At 35.3% G+C, this 24,037-nt stretch overlaps 3 long non-coding RNA genes across 3 annotated transcripts; 2 read left to right on the top strand and 1 right to left on the bottom strand.

Annotated features, from left to right (window-relative positions):
* The first annotated feature begins 9,544 nt into the window (after positions 1 to 9,544).
* On the top strand, positions 9,545 to 13,514 carry LOC138129275 (uncharacterized). Its single transcript, XR_011159169.1, has 3 exons — positions 9,545 to 12,949; positions 13,005 to 13,197; positions 13,255 to 13,514. It is a non-coding gene; the product is annotated as an uncharacterized lncRNA (long non-coding RNA).
* A 4,302-nt stretch (positions 13,515 to 17,816) lies between these two features.
* LOC138128250 (uncharacterized) lies at positions 17,817 to 19,073 on the top strand. The gene is made up of 2 exons (XR_011158569.1): positions 17,817 to 18,373; positions 18,439 to 19,073. It is a non-coding gene; the product is annotated as an uncharacterized lncRNA (long non-coding RNA).
* A 3,353-nt stretch (positions 19,074 to 22,426) lies between these two features.
* Positions 22,427 to 23,827, bottom strand: LOC138128988 (uncharacterized). The gene is made up of 4 exons (XR_011158993.1): positions 23,707 to 23,827; positions 23,357 to 23,650; positions 23,192 to 23,304; positions 22,427 to 22,761 (listed from the first exon to the last, which is right to left on the bottom strand). It is a non-coding gene; the product is annotated as an uncharacterized lncRNA (long non-coding RNA).
* Positions 23,828 to 24,037: the final 210 nt, after the last annotated feature.

The raw sequence follows: 24,037 nt of genomic DNA, 5'->3' as shown, positions 1-24,037 counted from the left end.
AAATAGTTCAGAGTTCGAACTCATAGCTTAAATATTACGATTATTTTACACAAGAGATAGGGTGAAGACATCCAATACATCAAAAGATAAAGTTGACAATAATTCAAAAAGATAAAGTTGACAATAATTCAAAAAGATAAAGTGGCCAATAATTTACAAAGATAAAGTAGACAGCAATTCAATGTGCATTTCTTCAGGGTAATGATCAGATGGCAGTTCGTGTAGTGTATGTGCAATTGTGTAATTTGTTATATTTTTTAGTAGGAAAAAGTCAATTGTTGAAGGATCTGAGTTGTTACTTGGATAATGTGTGTGTGAGGACAGGTGATGTATGTTGATGTTGGAACTATTAATTAAATTGTGTAGTGTTATACCGTTTGTGTTATTCGAATTATTTCCCCAATCAATATGTTTTGAATTAAGGTCCCCTCCAATTATTATGTTATTGTGTGTATTATAAATTTTGCGAATGCTTTCAATTTTATATTTGTTGCACGGCCGGTTGTAGACAACAGCTATCACGATGTTGTTGGATAGCTTTATGGCCGTGCACTCTATTTCATTTGCAGCCACCTGGGCTTTAATATATGGGATGCCGCGCTTCACCAAAATCGCTACACCGCCACCCCTAGTGTCTGTGTTTCTCTCCTTGCGGAGTATGTTGTATGAATCTATGTTTATTTTGTCTGTTTTTAGTAACTTTGTTTCAGTTATTAACATTATGTCCACGTCATGCATTTTGAGGAATACTTTGAGTTCTCCTAATTTACCTAGAATGCCATTTGCATTCCAGGTCATCAGCTTTACGTATTTCTCCTTTGGAGTGAATTATATTGCGAGTTTTTCGGAAAATTCCATTATTATTTCTATCTGTTCAAACGAATCGCCATAATGTTTTAATTTTGAAGTTAACTCCCGATAAATTTTTATTAAATTTTTAATATCTATTACTTCGTTTAATTACTGGCGCCGGGACATATTTCTTCATTACCGGGACCCTTCTGTCCACCGCCGCAGCTTTTATCTGCTCCACGTAGGTCCGTCTTGTCAAGTAGGCCTCGCAAAGTTGGCTGCTCGCTAGATGTCCCTGGCCACAGTTGGCGCACTTCAACTTTTTTTGATCCTCAGCGACACCCTTCTTCAGTGCGCAGTCTCTAGTCAGATGATTCTGTGCGCACTTCAGGCATTTGACGCTGAAATAGCAATTGCTGGCAGAGTGTCCCCAGACTTGACATTTATGGCATTGGACAATTTGTTTTGTATTTATGAGCCTCTGCCACCTTACAACCACATATTCCACCGTCCTTACCTTTGCTTGGATGTCGCTGAGGCTAGTTTTGCTGTCCGTGATGACTACATACAGTGAGGAGTTCGTGTTCTTCATCTTATACACGTTTACCACCGGTACACCTTTAGATAGTAAGTCCTTCTTTAGATCTTCCGGATCCGGATGGTTCTCGAGCCCTTAGGCAACAAACGCATGTGTTTTTTCATTCCTCAACGTATAAGTATGCCAATCGGCGGTCTTGCTGTCCTTTAATGCGTCTCGTAGGATCTTGAAGTCCTCGAGGTTCTCGGTGAGGACGATCGTATTATTCCGCGTAAATTTTAAAAGTACCTGGTTCTTGGCGCTGCTTTTACAAAATTCTAGGAGTCTTTTAGCTCCGAAATTGCCGTGCAGGATTATTGGCGCCGGCTTCTCCTTTTTTTTTTCTTGAGCCAGGGGCTCCTCTTCCTCAACATGTTCCTCCATCTGGCAGTCCACGAGGTCAGTATCCTCGTGGTCTGACAGAGGGTCATACTTGTTTTGGGTCGAGACGCTGGACGATAAATTTGAATTTGAAGTTTGGTCATTTCTCTTGACATTTCTCGTGACAGTTATCGGAATTGTCGCATTTACTTCCTCATTTGAACTCATGGTTTTCTTCACCTTTCTGTCCATCCCTTCCTCACCGTCTTCCTCACCAGCGTGAGGTCTCCTTCTCTGCAACTTTTCCACTCTTTCCACGACCTTAAACAACTCGAAAACAAGAAATTAGCAGAACGATATTTGACAATAGTCCACTCTACTCGCCTACTTCGGCGAGAATTACATGTTCAGAGCGCGACGCTTAGACTTCTGCGCTAACGCAGTTTAGCGATAAACGAATGCGGTTTGCATTATTTATTTGTGTTAAATAAATAAATGGATTCGTTGGGTTCTTTACATATTCATTTTATTAAAGCCGATGAAAAAGAATATTATAATATTAATTTTAGATATAGCTGTTCCAAATTCACACAATCAGGCTTATTATGGTGACCATTGGTTATTTACCAATATTGAAAGGAAAGCAACATTGGATATTGAAATATTTCAATAATTAAAATATTCCCTATTATGGTGTCCACATTGGTAACGCTTAAGTGACCTTGGTAAATTTCAGATGTTGGATAGAAACACGATACGAAGTTGCCTTCTCCAGTGTCTCCAACCTAAAGAATCAGGCAATATTTTTAGGGATTTACGATTTTATTTGACATGAATGACATGTCAATGTCATGCTAGAATAAAAAAGTCTTCCAAAAAATACAATTTGATCAGAAAAAACAGGGCGGCTCTGAAAAGCAAAATTTCTGAAAACATGCAGCTTAACTTAATAAACTGTCACTTGTCAATAGTGACATTTGCCTCATTTTATTTAAAAAATGTTTTTATTGAAGAATGCCGTACTTATTTATGAAAATAGAATCTCATTTTTCAAACGAGAGGGACGAAAATGGTAAATAGATTTACTACACATAACTTTGTTTGTTGGAGTTTCGGCAAAATGTCTCATCATCGTGGTTACAACTTAGGATAACTGAAGCTTCCACTCATGTTTTCAGAAGTTTTATTTTATCTTTTTCGTTAACCATTTGTCTAACATTTGACGTCATTTAAATGAGAATGAGAATTTTCTCCTGTGTGAACGGATTTTGATAAATGTCACCACTTGTCAAAACGAAACGTCAAGCTAATTTTAAAGATTTTAAGCGATTTGGAGCCTTTAAGGGGCTCGTCGAACAAAAAAACGTTGTATTCAACTCGTTCGTGTATCAATTGGGTTTTTTTGGCACGAGTGGGCCAGTTTAAAATGCGAGTGAAGCGAGCGTTTTAAAGGTCCACGAGTGCCAAAAAAATCCAATTTACCCTCAAACTCGTCAAATAAACTACTATTAGTTGCTCCCCCTGGATGAAATAAAAAGGCATAGTCTGTGCCAAGAAACGACAATTACAGTCGAGTGCAAAAAATCTAGTATCTACATCAAGTTTTCTACACCTACATTCATCCTTCTTATTGTCAATTTTGATGTTACCAAAACCAGCAAAATGTCAAAACTTTTCATGTTTTACGTTAGACCAAGTCAGACATAACAAATTTACATCCATTTTCACTTTTAGGTATACCTACAATACGAAATAACCAATATCCAACAGTAATAAGACCACCCCAGATCGTTCTTAAATTTTCCAATATCAAACATTGGATGTCGTAACCTGTTTTGTCACAGTAATACCCAAAACACGTAAAATTGGTTATTTTCCAATAATCTGAAAACTTCCAACATAACGAATCAAGGACAGATAACCAATATGCCACCATAAACAGACTTCCGAATTTTCTTAGTTATTTTCTGTTTATCCGTTAATAAACAATATCCAAGAGTCACCGTAATAACCCTGAATATAACACAGACATTTAACACAAAGATTAATAAATATTTAGAACTCTCCGTTGCTATGAGAAATCTTTGGTGTTTAGAAAAAATTTTCGATTTTACCATTTTACAATTTCAGCAACGGGAATTAGTCCAGTCAATACGAGTATAAACATTCGACCTTGCATAAGGTCATGTAGTTCTGATTTTTTTAATATGTTGTTTGAACCTCAGCCAAGAGTAAAAAACCAAATTTGCAACTTCGAAAGACTTGTTTGTGCGCGCTGCGTGGTAGCCAAAGAACAGCAAAATTTGGCACTATTTTCAGTTTTTGCCCAATATCTCCTAAGATATGCGTCTCACAGAAAAAGTTGATGTGAACTTTTTTAAACTAGATTAAATTCACTATAGTTTGAGGCCTCAGCGAACTTTGTGCATCCAGCAGTTTTCGAGATACAGCTCCTCAAAAATTGGGTATTTTTTCCAAGAAGTGAAAAAAATTTGTTTGCCTCTCTTATTTTATTAAATATCGTTAAAAATACTCCTGCCACGAGAAAAGTCATTGGTAATGAACTTGAAGTACATATATTTAGCTTTATTTAGCTAGTTAAGTTTTCTGTATAATTCGCTTCGCATGCTACGCACTAGTCCACTTTGTGGACGCTCATGAGGGCTTCGCCCGAATTTAATTATTTACAAAAATAAACATATATAAATGGAAAGCAATATAGTAATCAATTTAAATGAAAATGGTATCTCTACTGTTTGTTGTACAGTAAATGGTGAAGAAATTGAACTTAATCTGACAGAAGATGAAGAAGTTGAAATTTTACGAAAAATTACTATTATTTTATTAACAAAATTATCTTATGAGGAAATGAAAAAACATATGAAAACATTCTTAAAATTTGTTTAAATTCGAACAAAGTCTGATGAAATCAGCCCAGAGCCAAAGGCGAAGTCCTCATGACAAAGTCTGACAAATTCAGTTTATTGCCAACCAAATGGATTATTGTAAAATATGCAAAACGAAAACTAAATCCACTGGAGAACCAGAATTTATTGTAAAATATAAACGCTGTAGAAGAATATCAACTTGCAGAAATTGTCAATCAATGAAAAATAATATTTCTAAATCACCTGAAGATATTTAATTTTTGAATTGTTTAAACCCGCTAGGAAAAAATATCCAACACGTCGCTTTCAACACAGAGGTATTGATGATATTTGGCAAATAGATATTTATATTTTTTATAGACCAAAAGGAAAATCAGAAGATCCAAGCTATACTTTAAGAACAAAAAGCGTCCTTAAAAGGGACTATTGCTCCGCAGGCTTAAAGTCAAAAACGAATGATTTTAATAAATTTAAAAAGATTAACAAGGGATTTATCTATATTCTAGTTGCTGAAGACACCTTTTCTAAATTTGTGTGGGTAGAACCTTTAAAAACCAAATCAGGATTAGAAGTATCTAAGCATTTTTAAAAATCATACAACAAGCGATTAAAGATAAACACAATCCCCCAAAAAATTTACATGCTGATAAAGGAAAAGAGTTTTATAATAAGGATATGAGGATTGTTTTAAATAAACACAATATCAATCTTTATAGTACAGGAACAAAAAACAAGGCTTTCTTTGTTGAGAGGTTCAACCGTACTTTAGGAAATAACAAACAATTCTTATCAAATCTAGAAATTCTACAACACAATCAAATTGCTTCACTAAAAAATTATTTTCTCAATAGAGCTCGTGATAACACTGTTTTTAATGCTTTGGTTTCAGCGGATAAAGGTTACACACCTTTAAATTTAAGTGATAATATAATTTCAGATATTGTTGAGCCAAATATACCTGACACTATAGCAAATATAAAACAAAAGTCTTTACATGGGAGATATTTTAAAGAACTAGAACAACCAGAAATGAAAAGACAAGAACATTATATTAATAACATAATTACATAACATTTTTGTTTTATAATAGAAATTAATATTCAAGCTTCTCATGCATGGCTTAAAAAATCAAATATTCATCCTGAGACTGAGGGTTTTATATTTGCAATACAAGATCGTGTTATAAATACAAGAAATTATAAAAAACACATATGCGGTTTAGAATCGATCATTGATAAATGTAGAATTTGCGGAACTGAAGGGGAAACCATTGAACACATCATTTCTTCTTGTACCGTTTTGGCTCAAAGCGAATATAGAAAACGTCATTATATATTCGCAAAAATTATACACATGAATTTAGCAGTTAAATTCAACTTATTAAAGGTGTTACCACCGGTCCCCTGGAGCGGTCGAACTGTCGAGTCCATCTTCGGGGCCGGTGTCGAGATTTGTTGACTGATGCCGTTTTAACGCTGGAGTAGCAAATGCACCCCGTCGAAGAAGATAGCCGTTTCGCAATCCAGCCGGTTTACTCGGACCGTCAGGCCCTTTGTGCAGAAGTAGAGGAGCACGGAAAAAAACAACTTTCTCCTCTTAGATCAGGTAGAGAAGTGGCCAGTGGCCGTGCCGTTTCCGGCCGGCGTCAACTATTTTTAGAAAGTTGGGACCAAACGCGACAAAAGAACGAGCGGGGGTGGTTTTGGACCACCCAAACAGCCCACGGGTAACAAAGGATACACAACCACATTATATTTATAAACCAGAAAGTTGTTTGGAAAATGACAATTACAAATTATATTTTGATCGTACAGTTTTAACTGACATTCATATTCAGCATAACAGACCAGACATTATTATTTTAAATAAACAACAAAAGCAAGCATATCTTTTAGATATAGCTGTTCCAAATTCACACAATATAACACAGACATATAATACAAAAATTAATAAATATTTATAACTCTCCGTTGCTATGAGAAATCTTTAGTGTTTAGAAAAAATTTTGATTTTACCATTTATAATTTCAGCAACAGGAATAGTACCGCAATCTCTTTTTAAAAATTTAAAAATTTTGGACTTAGAGAACACATTGGTGGTTGAAATTCCTTAACATTGACACAGAACATAAAACACAAAAAAGTCAAAATGTGGAGGCGAGACGCCGGTAATTATGTTGATAGGCACTGCACTATTACTTGATAGTTATCCGCAATAGTGTATGTACTCCGGCAAAATTGCCGTGCCGCCGGGTGGAGGTGGGATACGAAATTAAAATGAAACCAAAAGATGTAAATAAAGAAAATGAAAGGCAGTTATTAGAAACCATATACATGGATATACTAACAAATCAAAAACCAAAATTTGAAGTTGGTGATAGAATTAGATTGTCTAATATGGTTGATATATATCGTAACAAATTAAAAACGAACTGGACTGAAGCAATATTTACAATTGTAGAAAAACGTGTATATAATGTTTGGATTTACTTTGTTTCTGATCTTAATGGTGAAAACATTCAAGAGGGCATATACGAAGCAGAACAGCAACTAACATTATTATAAGAATTATTGAAATAACACAAATAAGAATAAATATAATTTTTTTCTTTTCTTTTTGTAATTCAACAATCTTTAAGTTCGCCTTGATTAATAAATTCGCTGTGCTCATGAGGACTTTGTCCGAATTTTCTGTATTCATTTATTAACTAGAGAAAGAGTATTTGGTAAACGTCTTTTTGCTCGTTCTTTATTGTTATATCTAATAACAGGATTTTTGTTCAGTAATGCGTTTATTTTTTCTTCATTATAACTATTTACCTCTTTTAATTCTTGTTCCAATACATTAATTTTATTATCTTAATACTCAATTTCTTCGTCCATCTTTTCTATTGTTTCAACCGCAGCATTTCCTAATTCTTTTAAAATTCTGTTTTCCATATACAGTTGATTAGATGCTTTAACTTTATTGCCAACAGATAAATTATTAAACTCAATGCAGTCTTTTTATTCTATTTTGTATAATTTTTATCTGATTTTTGTCTGCAGCATCAATTAGTGCCATTATTTATTAGATAAGGAATTCGCCTATGGCTCATGAGCATGCGAAGCACTAGTCAAAGACGTTGACAGAATCAAGGAATTCATAGTCTTATCAAATATTGTATCAAATTCTTCTTCGGCTTTGCCTCTGGGTTTGCCCTGCCAGTACTTCCAGCAGCATGTTGAGCACTACTCCCTTTTAGGCTTTGTAATCTGATTGAGATGTGTTTGTCTTGTGTTTTGATTTAATTTGTTTTTGTTTTTTGTTATATTGTTCTATGCTTTTTGATTTTTTGTTATGTTTAAGTAATGTTTCACCAGTGAGACATTTTATTTGATTCCTAATAGTATTTTCACCAATTTTCTTCTGTTTAGCAAACTCTTTTAAGGTAATATTTTTAGAAGTAGTGTCACCTTTTTGCCCTAAAAAGTTTAGTGCTAATTGTCTTGATCGCATATTATTTAAATTCTTAACTGATGGAATACTAGACTCTGTTAACGTGTAATCTTTTTTAATTATTATGTTTATCTTTTGTTTAGCTGATTGGGTTCGCCCTGAGCTGACTTCGGCTTTGCCTCTAGGTTGGCTTTGCCAGACTTTGTCAGATTGTTCCCTTTTGGTATTATGAGCCATTTATTATGAAATAATATCTTCCTAATAAATGGAGAATAAAGATTGTCAGATTGATCATGAACAAACATCTCCGAATAATGAGTCGTTATTAAGAAAATGTTCTATTTGCAAAACAATTAAATCTCATTCAAATTTTGTTAAAAGTAAAAATCAGACGTACGGAATTGGATATACAGGTGTCCCAGAAAAAGCGTAGGAGCTGTTAACCACATTTTCTGCTACGTTAGCTAATACTAATATTGAAAGAAAAAATGTTTAGGGTCCAAAAACGTTTGAGTTATAAAGGCTTGAAACTGACCAATTATGAAAGCCTCGGTCATACCTTGCTGCTACCTATTTTTTGATCGCTAGGAAACAGAAGATGAATAGGGTGATGCAAAGCCATGAATATTCATCTGGTCTACTGTAAATTAGTAACGTCATTCATGGCATTTGACAAGTCAATTTCAATTCAAAATTTCGTCTCTAAAAGGAAATACTTTTTCATAAATGTTATATGTAATGGAAACGGCAAAAAGGTGGAATATGTGAAACAACAATGAAAGACAGTGATAAAAAATACAAAGTAAAAGGTTGTAAAAATTGTGATAGAATAGTTATTTATTATACGAGTCTTATAAGACACCATTTTGTCGCACGCGTTTTTTAGAACACGAGGAGTGCAGCGACGAGTGCTATAAAGTAAACAAGTGCGACAAAATGGCTTATAAAACGAGTATAATACAATATTTTTTCTATTTTGCCCCTTAAATTTAAAAAAAGTTCAATGACTGTCCAATATGTTATTGTTTCTTCAGTCATTCTCCACAATATCGCTTGCGATGAAAACGAAAACCCTCCACAAGTTAATGACGAGGAACAGTTTGCAATAGATTTAGTAAACAATAATATTCCAGAATTTGCACCAGCTAATATTAGTAGAGGTAGAGTACAAAATGTTACGAGACATAATTTAATTTATCAGTACTTTGCTAGATTGTAAACATGGTTAAATTAAAAAATATATACCTACATGAATTTTTAATTTTTATTAATGTAGGAAATATAATAACAAGTTACAAAAAATAATATCAATAATAAAAAAATACAAATCATAAAATCTGGGACCGAGAAAGTTTATCTCTTTTAGGCTCTCCAATCTTTGACCAAGGTTTCAAAAACACCGTCGAAAAAACTATAATTACAGTTGCAAATCTTTTAAACAAAGCTGAACTCCTTAACAGACACGTGGCTTATACTTTTTTATCATATGGTAAAATTTTCATTTTCAATTTGTGCTCCTTAAGCAAAAGTTGCGCGTGATCGTACCTCGTTAATTTCCCTAGGTTGTGTTTTTTTTTTAACAAATTAGACAATATCAGATCCGTTTCAACAGGGTTTGTGAACCACACAGAAGAGTGCAAATAAAACGACACAATAATTATAAGCAGCTATTACTTTACAATTAATTTACAATGTGCGGCAGATACGCTATAGAAGGAGTGAGTGGCTTTGTGTGGTCTGGTGGTCTGTGGCACCCTCTCCTTATGACTTTAACATTTCCCGCCTACCCGTGATTTAGTGCTAAGAGAAAAAAGCCCTAACTACTTTACGTTAAGTCAACAAATTGAGGTACTCTAAGTTCATCGGTTGAGGTGAATATGGCTATTACAAAGCAAAAACAAAACGCGCTTGTCAGGCCCCACAAACTCAGGGAAAATAGACCTGATCACAATTCCGGAAACTTGTGCCAAGGAACTCGGGGACAACCCAGCATTCAACAAGTCCTGCCAAGCGTTAAGTTTTTGGGTTTCTCTTGGGGGTGTAAAATTTTTACAACGAGGGGTCGCGAGGTCGTGTTCCACGCTTGGATGTTAGAGGAAACAAAACCCCTCAAACAGAGAGAGACCCTCGCGGTAAGGTCAAGAATTTACATTTACAGCAAAACTGGAAAAGTACAACAAAACCGCGACAAAGATTTGTTGACGGAGCCACTTAAGAAAACTTTCAGTTTAGGATAGGACAAGTGGTAACAACCAATTACACATACATATAAATTTAAAACCACAGTCCGGTCGACCCCAGCTCTTTGTTGATCCGGTTCATCGACGTAAGGTGGCGCCCTGAATAATATGTAGGGCTCCCGGACCTAAACGGTGGAAATAACTAAATGTAGTAGGCCCCTAGATAAGGAAAAACCCACGCAGATACCTGAAATATAAACACAATTGGTTGCTACCAGGATGGAAAGTGGAAATTTTAACATTTTGATTAAAGCGTTGAGCATTAAATACTTATTACACATAAGCGTCACTCGGAATAATTAAAGGGGATCAAAAATGAAGGAGTGCGCTTATAAATTGTGAAAGCCACAGACCAACCCTAAAACTTGGTGTCCTTTTCTTTTAGGAAAGTTAGTGAACTGATTTGACAAAAAAAAAAACATGATCCGTTCGAATTTATAAAATTAGCAAAGCTAGAACCAGGCTGCCTTACGCTCCTTCGCAAGCTTATAAATGTTAAAAGCGTAATACATGGGGATGGTCGAGATAATTGTGGATTTTATAAAACATGGTGGAAACATCACCAACCCACGTGCGACCCATTTGTGTCTTATTATTGTTAAACTACATTTCGCGCGAACAGAAATGGTTTTAGTACCCCAAACACATACCTAGTTCAAAAACAGAAGCTGGACAGCAACATTTAGCACAGTTCAATAAAAAAAAACACCTAAAATCGTACAGTTAGAACACAGAAAAATACACAGTACTTCTGCACTCCTCTGCAGTCAAGGCAAAAGTGTCCCAAAAAAAACATGGCCGTTCATCCCCTGTCGGGTTCCATCCGCGCGTTAACGAAAGGCCAACAGCAAAATAATTTTTTTTTTCATGTTACTTGATTACTCTAAATTGTGTACCTTCTTTGGTGTCCGTCCTGTTTGACACACCCGATATTTTACTCAGTCCTGCACATGTACAGATCAGAATACTTTCAACAAAAATGTTTCTCACACTAAATTTTTATGTACAAGTTGAAGGGTTGTGCCCTCGCCGCGATAAAAAAAAAGAAAAACTCTCGAAAAGTAAATTAAATTCAAAAACAAAATTTAAGAAAAAGGGGGGAACCGAAAGCGAAGTCCGATATCGTTCTCGACGCTAATCTTCTACGCCGCCCACGATCGGCGGAAGCGTTCCCTCGGGCCTCACCTCGTTTCCCAAAAGAAAAGGCAAATTCAAAATGAGTTAATACTACAATAATTTTATGTACAGAATTATGTTGAACAATAGAATTTAGATTAGATTAAACTGTTCAAACGAATAAATAAAAATTAAATGTTTTAAAAAAGGATTTAAAATGTTTATGACTGACCGGCTGCACCAGCTATTAATTGTTCCAATTTAACTTGGGAAATGGCGTTATTTTTTCTTAAGGCAATGATTAATTTCCATATTGAAGGTTTTGAAGATTGGAGCAACGACTGAAAACTGTTGGGTCTCCCCTCAACGGGGTTATTGGTTTTTGATTTATTTTTACGAGCTACTTCATAACAGTTCCACATTTCGATAGAAAATAACGGAGGTCTTCTTCTTCCTCTGCGGTCCAAACGCCCAATCCAAGTGTCCTCAAAGTAGTAAATAAGCAATGTTAAACTAGTTTCATTTTTTTCAAAAAATGAACTTTCAACTAAGTGATTAAAATAATCCTGTACGTTTTGTATTGGCACAAATGCTAATGCGGGCAGGTGGCGCAACATGAGCGCAAATTCAGGATTTGCAGCATAAGGTGCTTGAAGTCCTGCGGTTTGGACATGGCGATAAATTGCCTGCGAAAAATGGAAAAATCAACCTTGCAATCTCGAATTTGGAAACTTGTAAATACATTGGGTGATATTCATAAAAATTAGTATTTACTTATAAGCAGATACTTACAAGTATCAGTATTTAATTAAGTATCAGTTCAACCTAAAAGTAAATACTTGAATCCATATTCATAAACAGATGCTTATCCTTATGAGCAGATACTTACATCATATAGTTTGTACTTATTTATGTTGCTTGGTTACCGAGAGATTTCTCAAAAATCGACAATTAATATTTTGACGTTCAAAATAGTATATTATGATACGAGTCTTATAAGAAGCATTTTATCGCACGCACGGGTTTAGAGCACGTCGAGCGTAGCGAGGAGTGCCCTAAAGGGGTAAGTGCGATAAAATGCCTTATAAACGAGATGTCATACAGTATTTTTTTACTTTGACACTTTTTCAATGAACAAAAAAAATTTAAAATTCAAAACCGTTGAAGTTGAAGGGATTCCACCCAAGGTCGCGTCTGCGGTCTGCCGCGACACCACAGTATCCGTCAACATTAAAAAAATAAATTTCACTTTTTTTAGTATTATTATTATATCACGCCTTTTCCTATTACGATACGCAAAACAGTATCGTAATAGCATTAGTACGAACGCAAAGTAGAAAAAATAAATTAGCCTGCATTGTAAATTATAATTAAACATCGTTTCTGTAAACTGTATTCTGATACTTGAGGTCAGCGCCATGTCGGATATAGAATCCGAAAAAGGAAAGAAACTAATGAGCCATTGTTTGTAGCCAATTTGGTTAAAACATATCCCATAGTTTTAAGTAAAAGTAAAGTGCCGTCGGTGAGCGAAAAGAAGCTAAAGGCCTTAAAACAAATTAAAAAAGAATTTGAATGTGAATACAAACATCTATAACATGAAAAATAACAATAATAACATTAAGTTTTCAGAGCAATTAGGAAAAGTCACAGACGTAAAAAAATTGTTAAAACAAATAGACAACTTAAAAGCAAATGTTAAAAAAAAGACACATCAAAGCATAACAGGAAATAAAACGAAGAAACAGTGCGGCAGAAAGAATAATGTGCGAAGTAATGCAGGGAGATCTCGCGGAACCAAACCCCGTACTGCACAAACTGACTGGTATAAGTTTTAGAACGAATAGTCATAAAAACAATGATAAAAGTACCTATTTTATAGGAAATGTAGCAGCAGGATTACTAGAAATAAAAGGAGCAACACCACCTCCAGAACCACACTTCTCCGGAGTGGAAAATCCACCACACCCACCACCAAAACGGGCAAAATTTCTAACAAATTCTGAATTACGGAGACTTGTTCTTCTGGAACAACTCAAAGAAAGAAAAATTGCTAAACAAAAAAACTACTACATAGTACTCCGCAAAGAGGCGATAATTTTTAATGTTATTTGTTGTAAGCCTTAATAAAAATTATAGCATTAGTAATTTAATTTATTTAATTTCATAGTAAAATGTAAGTAAAGTAAGTAAGTACTCTAATTAACCAATTATTATAATTATAAATAATGGCGGCTATTTCTTCGCGTTTACGTTGGCTTTCTTGACGCACGGCAACACCAACGGGTTCTTCATCTTCCACATCGTCATCATCATCATTGTCGAGGCCTTGATGTGCGTAATTTTCCAATATTGCTTCATCTTTTAGGTACTTTCCTACGTTATGTAGTACAAAACAAGCCACAACAATAGATGGAATGAAATCCAATGACAATCTGATGGTGTTTTGCAGAATAGGGAATCTTGGTTTCACTTGCCCAAAGCATCTTTTTATAATTACTCTTTCACCTTTGAACAAATTGTTGTATGCTATCTCTTCTGCGGTCGCTGGATTCCTATAGGGCGTTAACAAGCATTTCTCAATTCCATAGCCTTTATCGCCTAATAGTACTACATTATTAAAATCTCTTAGCACACGACAGATATGGCTGTTTCTCCATATTCGACTGTCATGGACGGCACCTGGCCATTCTGCGCTCACACTTGTAAACATTTCATTCCCATTACAAGTTGCCTGTACAGTTAATTTCAAAATTATAGAGTACACCTAATTTTCTACAGTGTAAAATGCACTTACATTTTTTGTCAAAGATCAATGTCAATTTTGACAAACAAAATGCCTAATCTAACCGAATACGCGAAAGTGGTCATTCTTTCCAAATTAGAAGAAGGGTGGTTGATCCGGAGGGTAGCCCAATATTATAACATCGCGAAGAGCACCGTGTAGAGAGGATAAAACAAACAATATTATGGTGCTCTAAAATATATGTTGTCAAACTTACCTAACCTATATAAAACTATGACGTCTACATTTCAAAAAGGCATCTTCACATCTGGAAAAAACTCTAATAAATCGACTTCTTGATTTTTGAGGTGTACTCGATAATTTTAAAATTAACTGTACATTAATGACAGGAAACTGTTTTCGGCAAATATGTTCATTTCCGTGTCGATTTTGAGGTACCTTCTTGATGGGTATTAAAGTGCAATCAATTGCACCCGTAGCAGTTGGAAAATTAAATTTATTCCGCCATTGGTATTTTTCTGCTTCAACAGCTGCATGATCCTACAGCACAGATTTTAACACTCTCCGAGTATTTCAAAACTTATACTTACTTGAGGAAAACGAATTCATATATGGGCTTTTTCCATAATTTTTCCAGTTACGAACCGAACTGTTCGCGATATCGTTGGTTGGCTAACTCCGATGTCTTCACCGACACCTACCTGGAAACCTGAGAATTTGTGTATATTTCGTAAATTACAATAATTATAGATTTTTATAGAATTTCGTGTTAAAACTTTTAGTAACTACTAAGTATATATTTATTTACCAGGATCTGCAATATAGCCCAGTAAAGTTTTCATTTTACTGAATGAATTTACTGCACCACCACGAGTTTCATCATCTTCTTCCCCTAAGAAATGTTGCGTCAACCACTGCACACTTTCGGCAGAAAACCGATACATTTGGATGAAATCACGTTCGGTCGGATTTTATCGTCTAGTCTTGAAATTTCTTGGATTTCTTGGCACGACAAACATGGTAGTTTAGTTAATTGACGTATAAGTGTAACGAATAGTAGACTAGTGATTTTATAAGGATATGCTTACTTTTATAAGTAACTTCTCTATTTTATGAATACCGGCAGTAGTAGATACTTATCTCTTTATGATTTTCTAAGCATATGCTAATGCTACATTAGTACTAGCATCTTCTTAAATACTACAAAAGTATTTGCTTACATTTTATGAATACTGATGTAAGTATTTACTTAAAAATGTATAAGTATGTTCTATTTTTTATGAATATCACCCATTGACTGATACTTTTTTTAAATCCATCATTATTAACTTTGGATATTTCTGCAAGCATAAATCATTGACAGCCTTTAAAAAAGCCTCCATGTATTGTGTATAATTGCAAAAACAATTGTGGTGTGTTGCTAAATGTTTCATCTACGTACCAGTCCTCCCAATCCTTCAAAAATAGAGTGTGTTATGTAAATGTTCTGCCAAACTTTAACCGCGAGCTACTGGCTTCATGTAGAACTTGGAAAAAATATTTAAAAAATTCTATGTCAAAAAATAAAACATAAAGTTTGATGCCAAATTTGTGTCTCTTTCCCTTTATGAACTGACGGAACCTTAATCAGCCTCGCCATAAAACCATGGACTCATCGATTGACAACTCTCGATGGATAATAAGTAATAACATTCATTCATTCTATTATTCTATTATTAAAAAAATCTATTAAAGGCATAATTTTTTACGTTGAATGGTTAATATCCCCCTCGTGGGTATCCGCAAGGTCTTCTGCTCGGTGAATTTGGTCTGCAGTCTCGACTCGAGAGACGCATGGAACACTCGGTGATCTTTTTGTTCAAATTATTCAGAGGGCTGCAGGAATGTACTCTCGTTCTGAAGTGGATCAGTTTGAGAGTTAGCTGCACGTGTTCTCGAGTAAGGAGTGTTTTCTACATCGGTCAATGCCACGCGGATATAGGGCTTAGGTCACCTGTTACTCGAAAGTTGCGTAATTATCAGAGCGTCGAAATCCACATCGATATATGTATTTTGTTGCAGCATATCGCAAATCAAAAAATGCTTTTCCAGTTTATGAACCACGGTGATGCTACTCAAACGAGTGCTCGGTAGTTGTAGCCTGGGTGTTAGGATACTCTTTATGTAATGGTTCTTGCGTTGTGATTGTGTTTTGTGCATCGTTCTTTTTGGCAGGGCTTGTAATTGGGCGTCTAGCCTGTTAGCCTTGACATAGTGCTTCTTCCAATAATTATTTAGCCTATTCAAATTAATCGTCCCCATATGAAAAAGTAGTCCCAAAAACGTTTTCGTTTCAGTAGGTGTACGAACAATTCTTGGTTCTTCTCCAGAGCTTTTAAAAATTAGATCAACTGCGTGATTATTTGTTCGTGTACAAAGCATATCCAAAAAATAATCAGTTGATTCTGTTGCCATATTCACATACAAGTAGGCCTTTCTTTTTTATAACAGCAAAATTTTGACTTTGAATCTCATCATAACTCCATTCAGACGTGTGTGGGGGATTTAGAAGATATGTTCTTGAAGTTTGTGGCAAAGATGTGGGAGAAGCCTATCGCAGAAGTGCGGTTCTAGTCTGAAGTCTCAAACCTTCTTCTTCTTCTTCATCCTCAGTCTCGATAGCATCGTTCTCGCTGACCCTCGTCACTATTTTTAGCGAAAGGATCTACCTCAGTGTCTGACTTTTCTAAACAAGCCAGCAGTTCCTCGTCTGTCATCAGAGGTTTCTTTTGAGAGGTGTCATATCTTACTCGTTTAGATGGTCCCTGTTCTCCTTCCATAATATCTCTATAATTAAAATAAACTTACATGCGCGTCAACGTCTCTGGGGCGGGCAGCATTTTATTTTTTGAATATTTTATTTCGAAAATGTTTCATTAAATACTCAAATCAAAAAGAACAAATTATAATTCACAACTAAATAACATTAGCTAAACAATGTATAAAAACTTACCACAATTTCTCCCCGTCAACGAAACATCAAACATATGATCGATTTTCAGCAACCAACTGTACGAGTACATTAACTAACACAAACCTGTACTGTATGCCCTGACGCAATATCGTTTGAGTCCAAGAAGTCTGGCTTATTGTACGTAGCTTTGTATCTTATGATTATAAAAACGCCGCTCGGGCGCCCTAAGGCGGTCTCTAGTAAACTGGGCCTCATCTGTCTATTCTATTCTAGTTCTGGATCTTCGGCAATTTTTTCTAACAACCAAGTAGAAAACTCTATACGCTGACCGTAATCTTCCGGGAGTAATTCCTTTTTTTTTCTTCGAGAGGAGGGGAAAATAGCTTTGCGTATACCCCCAGGACACTAGTTGCCCTAGGAAGTGTGAGACTCCTCGCCAAGGTGTTTGAGGAGAGACTACCCACTAAACATATTAGTTCTAACAACAATTTAATTTTTTTCTGCGGGCATTCTAAACCGCTCCAAAAATTCCACTCTTGAGTCAAATGAAAAATTAATTCGAGGGGGAAAAATTTTACCCCTACGCTATCTTCTTCTGGTTTGGAAATGCTTCGTCTTCACTATTTGATTCGTACAATAAATCGTCTATCATTTTGTAGAAAATTATTTCAACTTATAAATTCGGATCTCAATAGAGGGCTATTCACATAGGAGTATGAGCTGTACTAGCCTAACATGCACACAAATTACATTTTCGGCCTCCCAATCTGGGAAATATAGCGTTACCTTACACTTTAGGTCAAGGGAGGTGCGATTTCCCGTACAATGTCAAAAATTTCTAGTGGAATGTGGGAAAAATCTAGTGGAGTACGGGAAAAATGTGCGGACACTGTTGATTTATTCTTTTCACAGTTAATTTAAAATTAAAGTGTCCATACGTTACTTTAATTTGGTGTAAAAAAACACATTTCCCTGTATAATTTTTCCGATAAATGTGTTTGTTTAATTTATTTCGACCAATAAATAATAATCATAATCGTAACAGGGAAAATACAACCTATTGGGTTGGCAGCTGTATATGTCAAAAAGTTTGAGAATTGTCAGGTATTTCATAAATATCTGCAAAATTGCACAATAAAACTAAACCACAGAAGTTGATATATGGTTTTGTGTACCTACTTTATCCAGTACTAGCTATTAGTGCTAAAGTGCAACTGGAAAATAAAAATAAACAAAACATTCTAACCCCAAAATCTTGTATCCACCTGAAGAAAGATGATTCGTTTTCACCAGGAAGTAGTGGTTAAGTACAAGACATTTTAATACTTTGCAACATTATTAACATAATTTATTTTGTAAAATTACAGTTGTAAACATTATTGTTACAATTCTCCAGTTTAGAGAACAATGCAGAAACAATTTGGTAACTGTCAGCTTTATTACTTCTGGGTTGAATGTCAATATGTTGTGGTGCTTCTCTTACGGTACTGATGATGGCATTCTCAATGTTGGATGGTTACATTGGAAGCAACTGCTAAAAATTCAAGTAGATTAAAGCACTGTATCGAAGTTTGTGACACAACTCACCATTGTTTGAGCTGTAGCTGCAACACAGTACATTTTCTTTTTGATGTTGAAGGAAGGCCATCAGTCATCACAAATCATTTTAGGAACTTCAATCTTGTGTCCATAGGGCAATCAAGGTTCAAATATTTGTCAATTTTATTTGAAATTGTTTTAATTGTATTAATACCAATTTAACCTGAATTCCATATATTTCTTCACAGTTTCAACCCAGTTTGGATTGGTAATGGCAAACGATCTACAAATATTGGTTTTTGTGTCAGTTATCAATATAATATCTTGTCTTGACATTTTCCATTTTCAGAGTATATAACTCCTTTCGAAGACAGGCACCACAAACACCTATTAATAAAACTGCCTGTAATAAAATATGGTTTATTAAAAATTTGTGAATTAAAGAATAGTTATTACAGAAAAATTATTTATTAAAATTTAACATAAAATAACATTTTTAATTTACAATGCGAAAATTTCCGATAATAATGCGGAATCTGGAAAAGTGCCCCGAATGCTTGCAGCGTTTCCACGTTGAATGGCATATTACATACTTTCGTGAAAAAAAATTGTCCTATGTAACGTTGTTTCGATTTTTGTGGTAATAATTCAAAATTTAGTCCTGCCACTAGTTGTACTGCCTCTGGTGTCACATTTAACTCACTCTATATTATATACTAGACATTTTTTTCACTCGATTAATACACCAAAATCAAATTTTGAAGCACGACCGTGAAAATTTAGCCGGCAAATAATTTGTTAGGAAAAAAAACAAATGAGCGCTCTCGGTCGGCAAGGAATTGATTCCACAGCATTCGATTCTTTATTGACGATGTCAAATTCTACAATAAAATTAGTCTTGATTTTTAAAAGATTTAATATTTTGGTCAGCCGAAAAGTCTAATACAAATGTCGTACGGGACGTATTTTCCGGCCCTCCAACTAATCAGACACTCGGCTGCGCCATCATGCCCGAAACCAGTTGTCGTGCCGGAAAATTCACATCCCGTACTCTAATGTAAATAACTATTACATTACAAAAACAATGGTGCCGGTAGTGTAATGTGGGTTGCATGCATGTTAGGCTCGTACTCTTATGTGAATACGCTGTATTTACTAGCGACGTTTTGCTTGTGAAAATTTGACATTAAAAACTGCAATACTAATTTATTAATAGATTTGTGTCTGACATTGTGCAACAGCTACTAGTAAAATCAGTGTAATAATAGTTTATTTAACGAGTTCGTATATAAATTGGGCTTTTTTGGTACGAGTGGCAAAAAAGCCCAATTTACACACGAATGAGTTGAATACAACGTTTTTTTGTTCGACGAGCCCCTTAATGGCTCCAAATCGCTTAAAATCTTTAAAATTAGCCTGACGTTTCGCTTTGACAACTTGTGACATTTATCAAAACTCGTTCACATAGGAGAAAATTCTCAAATTCTGACAGAGTCGAACAAAAAAAATACACTAATATTTTGCATTTTACAACTTGTAGCTTGAAATTAGTAGAGCTGAGATTGTGTAACATAATTTTACTAGTTACAAGTTACAAGACTAATATTATTACTTATCTACTAATAAAATGATTGTGCAACGCGGCCCTGGTATCCTGATGCTCGGAATTCACAAAATCCGCCGTCGGGATGCCAAATATGACCGGATTTCGTTGCAACTTTCGCGCTCCTTGCTTAGCAACGTAGGTTTTGACATTTAACAAATCATTTTGCACGGGTTTTGAAAGTTTACTTGTAATAATCAATCATGAAAGTAACGGGGGAGCCAAAGGAAATTCTGGTTGAGTTTATGAGGACTCACGCAGAATTAATTTTTGGTAAATTTTCCCCAAGTTTCTCCAAAAAAGATGGTGAAGCTTTGTGGAAATTACTTGGGGAGACAATCATAGGGCCACAAAAAGAGTGGAAAGCGTGGAGAAAGGTGAATTTTCATATTCGTTACTTTAGATCAGTGGTTCCCAACCTTCAAAATGCAGCGGACCACCGAGGCAAAAGTATGATGTGTCATGGACCCCCTTATGAAAAATACATGTAATTCCAAATAATTAGTTTATTGGTCGTTGAATACATGTTATAATAATGCAATATTTAATGTGAAAGAAAAAACTAATGAGATTTTTGCGCTTGCATTTTATCTAATAGTTGCGAAATTCTGGGACTGATACTGCTGCTCAAAGCTATACGCATATCGTTGGTAGCGTCCAACCGATTTCTCTACTTATTTTTGATCAGAAGCAGATTGTAAAATCCCTCTTCGCACAAATAAGTTGTTGAAAACATAACAAGATGGCGCAAAGCGTTAACTCGAAGCTTATTATATGAGATTGCTTTTTGGCACCAGAAATTTTCGAGGTTAATGCCTGATTCGAACGTATCCTTGCAGTTGCTATCATTTTGCAATTCGATGACTTCCTCTTGGATTTCATCCGGAAGCTCTTCAACGTTGACACTGAAAGGGTTACGAATTGTTTTTCGAACAGCTTCCGCCTCGATATTGTTGCATTCCGGAAAGTACCTTGTCAACTCCTTTTTAAGTTCGTGGAGGTGTTGTTGAATTTTGGCTCTGATTTGCGAGTAATTTTTGTCATCACTGAAAGTTTTGAGCGTCGGAAACGCCAAATAATTTGTTGTTTCAATTTTTCCTACCCACAGCTCGAGTTTGCAAATAAACGCGCGAAGTTTGTCTTCGAACACGAAGATGTTTGCGGAACCCTCCAGTTTCGTATTGCCCGAACCTTGTAGTTGCAAATTAAGTTTGTTTAAGTGTGCAAAAATGTCCACAAGATAGGCCAGCCGTATCTCGAATTTTGGATTACAAAACTGTTTCAACAAATCGGTCATTCCTTTCTCAATTAAAAAAACGCTTACCTCTTCGCGCAGCTCATATAATCTTTTCAACATATTTCCTTTCGAAAGGCAACCAACTTCCTTATGAAAAAGTGTTGTTTCGTGCTCGGAGTCCAAATCAACGCCCACTGTTTTTGACTGCATTCACCAATGTTATCGCCAGTTTCATGGTGTTCGCCAACTCTTCGGCAACGTTTTTGATGCAAGTGCTTGGCGGTGAATCATACAGTGTGTTGTTACTGTTCTGCAATTTTTTGCTTTCACCAATGTTGCTAGGCCGGAGCGTGATCCTAGCATAGCGGGAGCTCCGTCCATACAGAAGCCAGCTAACTTTTCCCACAGAATAAGTATCATGTGTTTGAAAATAATCGCTTATTATTTTCATTAGATCCGTTCCTTTTGATGTAGTTTGAAGTTCTCTTATTATTAATAGTTTCTCTTTAATTGTGTTATCCTCATCCAAAAATCAAACAAAGACTAGTAATTGGCAACACTGTGTACCTAACGCCGGTACTTTTGTCGCACTGTAAGGCAAAATAAGGTGAGTTTTTTACTTTCACGAAAAGTTATTCTTCAATATGGTACGACATTTTTTCAATTCGCACTTTTACCGTTTTGTTCGATACCGTCTCACCTAAAACTGCTTCCACCGCTTTTAGCAGACAAGGCTTAACTACTGTTTTCTAATTTTGCAAAGTGCAAAGTGGAATATAACTAAATATACAAATTTGACATCTACGAAACATAACATCAAAAAATTACAATCGATTGTTTTTTAATAATATTGTTCAGGTGCTCAGCCTTTTTGCAGCACTCAGCAAGCTACGTGCTTCGAAGAATCAGCGGTGCACCTGAAAACTGGTGGTGAAAGCTCGTTTGTATAGAAAAATACTATTAAAATAACCAAGCCTTAATTTCAACATTTTATTTTAATTTCTACAGACATGGCAAGACCTCTGTGCGAGATCAAAGCAAAAATGTGCTGCGAATTGGAGGGAATCTAATAAAACAGGAGGTGGGGTGGGCAATTTTCAGTCATTATCACAAACTGAAAAATGTATTGCTGCAGTGTTAACACCAGTTGCTGTACCCTTGTACATTGGACATTCCCACCCCCGAAGTAACTGTTTTCAATGCTTCTGGTTCTGACCATCCTCCATCCCCATCAATTCGTTCAGTGCCTGCCGTCTCCTCGTCGATCTCCACGCATGTCCCTCCAAAATACTCGACCAGTAGAAACTCCACCTGTAAATAAAACGATAAGAAAAATAAATTCAAAACAAAACGCATACGCTGAACATGCAAAATATTTGAAAAAAATAATTAGAAATGCGTGAAAAATATTGCGAAAAAGATTTAGAAATGCAAGAAAAATACTGTGAAGAAAAATTGGCTATAATGAGCTCAATGGCTGAAAGTTTTCAAACCATAGCCAATGCTTTACGACAGTTGTAGCTGTAGTTATTTGTTGTTTTTCTTTAATTCTTTAAAATATAATTTTGCTATCTATTAGGTACTTAGTTTATTCTTATTTAATGAACACAAACTTTCAAAAGGAAAAAGGCTTTGTTAAGAATAATCAATGCTAGAATCAAACAAATCTTGCTTATAACATACACACCAAATTGTTCAATTGGCTGTTGTTGCAGGAAAATGTTGATTTTTTTTCACTTACTTAATTATTCTGAAACCTAGCTTTACCTAATCTTGCCCTATTGTTACGCCCAGCTTCTAATTCTGGATTTGCTCCAGCCAATTCCCCAACATCTTCATTTCCTCTCATAATACCTAAAAATGTTAAATCATTCATAATAATTACTTCATTGTAACAGAATATTACCATCTACCGGATCAATCTCTTCTTCACCTTCTGGTGGTGGAATATTGTAATCGACACACAAATTATGCAGTACAACACAGGCGTTTACAATTTTCCCAGCTATTTCTGGGGTATAATGAAGTGCACGATGTTTTAGGCAACACCTAAATCGTGCTTTCAAAAGTCCATTACATTTTTTGATGAGACTCCTTATTTGTTTTATTGCTTCATTATGTCTATACTCTGGAGTATCTTGCTGTTGTTTAGGTGTAACTGGAGTAAACAGCCATGGCTGGAGAGCATATCCAGAATCTTCTGCAAGACAAGAATTCTTAAACTAAATTATACTAAACATATAAGTATTTGTATACCAATCAAGTAATAATCTCTATGCCCCTCCCTGTGTATTTGTCTCAACAACTCCTGCACTTGGCTATTATTCCAAATAAAAGAGTCATGTGTATTACCAGGATAATTTGCCACAACATTCAAGATTTTAAAATTAGGATCACAAATCTGAAACAGTAAACATAATTAAAGTACAGCAGCATAAATAAACTAATTAGGCCATTTTTTCTATCTTACCAACTAACAATTTAACGAATGATAAACCTTGCGGTTAACAAAAATATGTTCTGGCAATTGTGGGTTATTTCTTGCTTGCAATGGCAACGTGTGTACAATCAATGCAACCCACAACAC

This window comes from Tenebrio molitor, chromosome 4 (genome assembly GCF_963966145.1).
Source record: "Tenebrio molitor chromosome 4, icTenMoli1.1, whole genome shotgun sequence".
NCBI lineage: Eukaryota > Metazoa > Arthropoda > Insecta > Coleoptera > Tenebrionidae > Tenebrio > Tenebrio molitor.
Note: the sequence above shows the minus strand (reverse complement) of the source record. Positions and strands in the feature narration are given on the sequence as shown.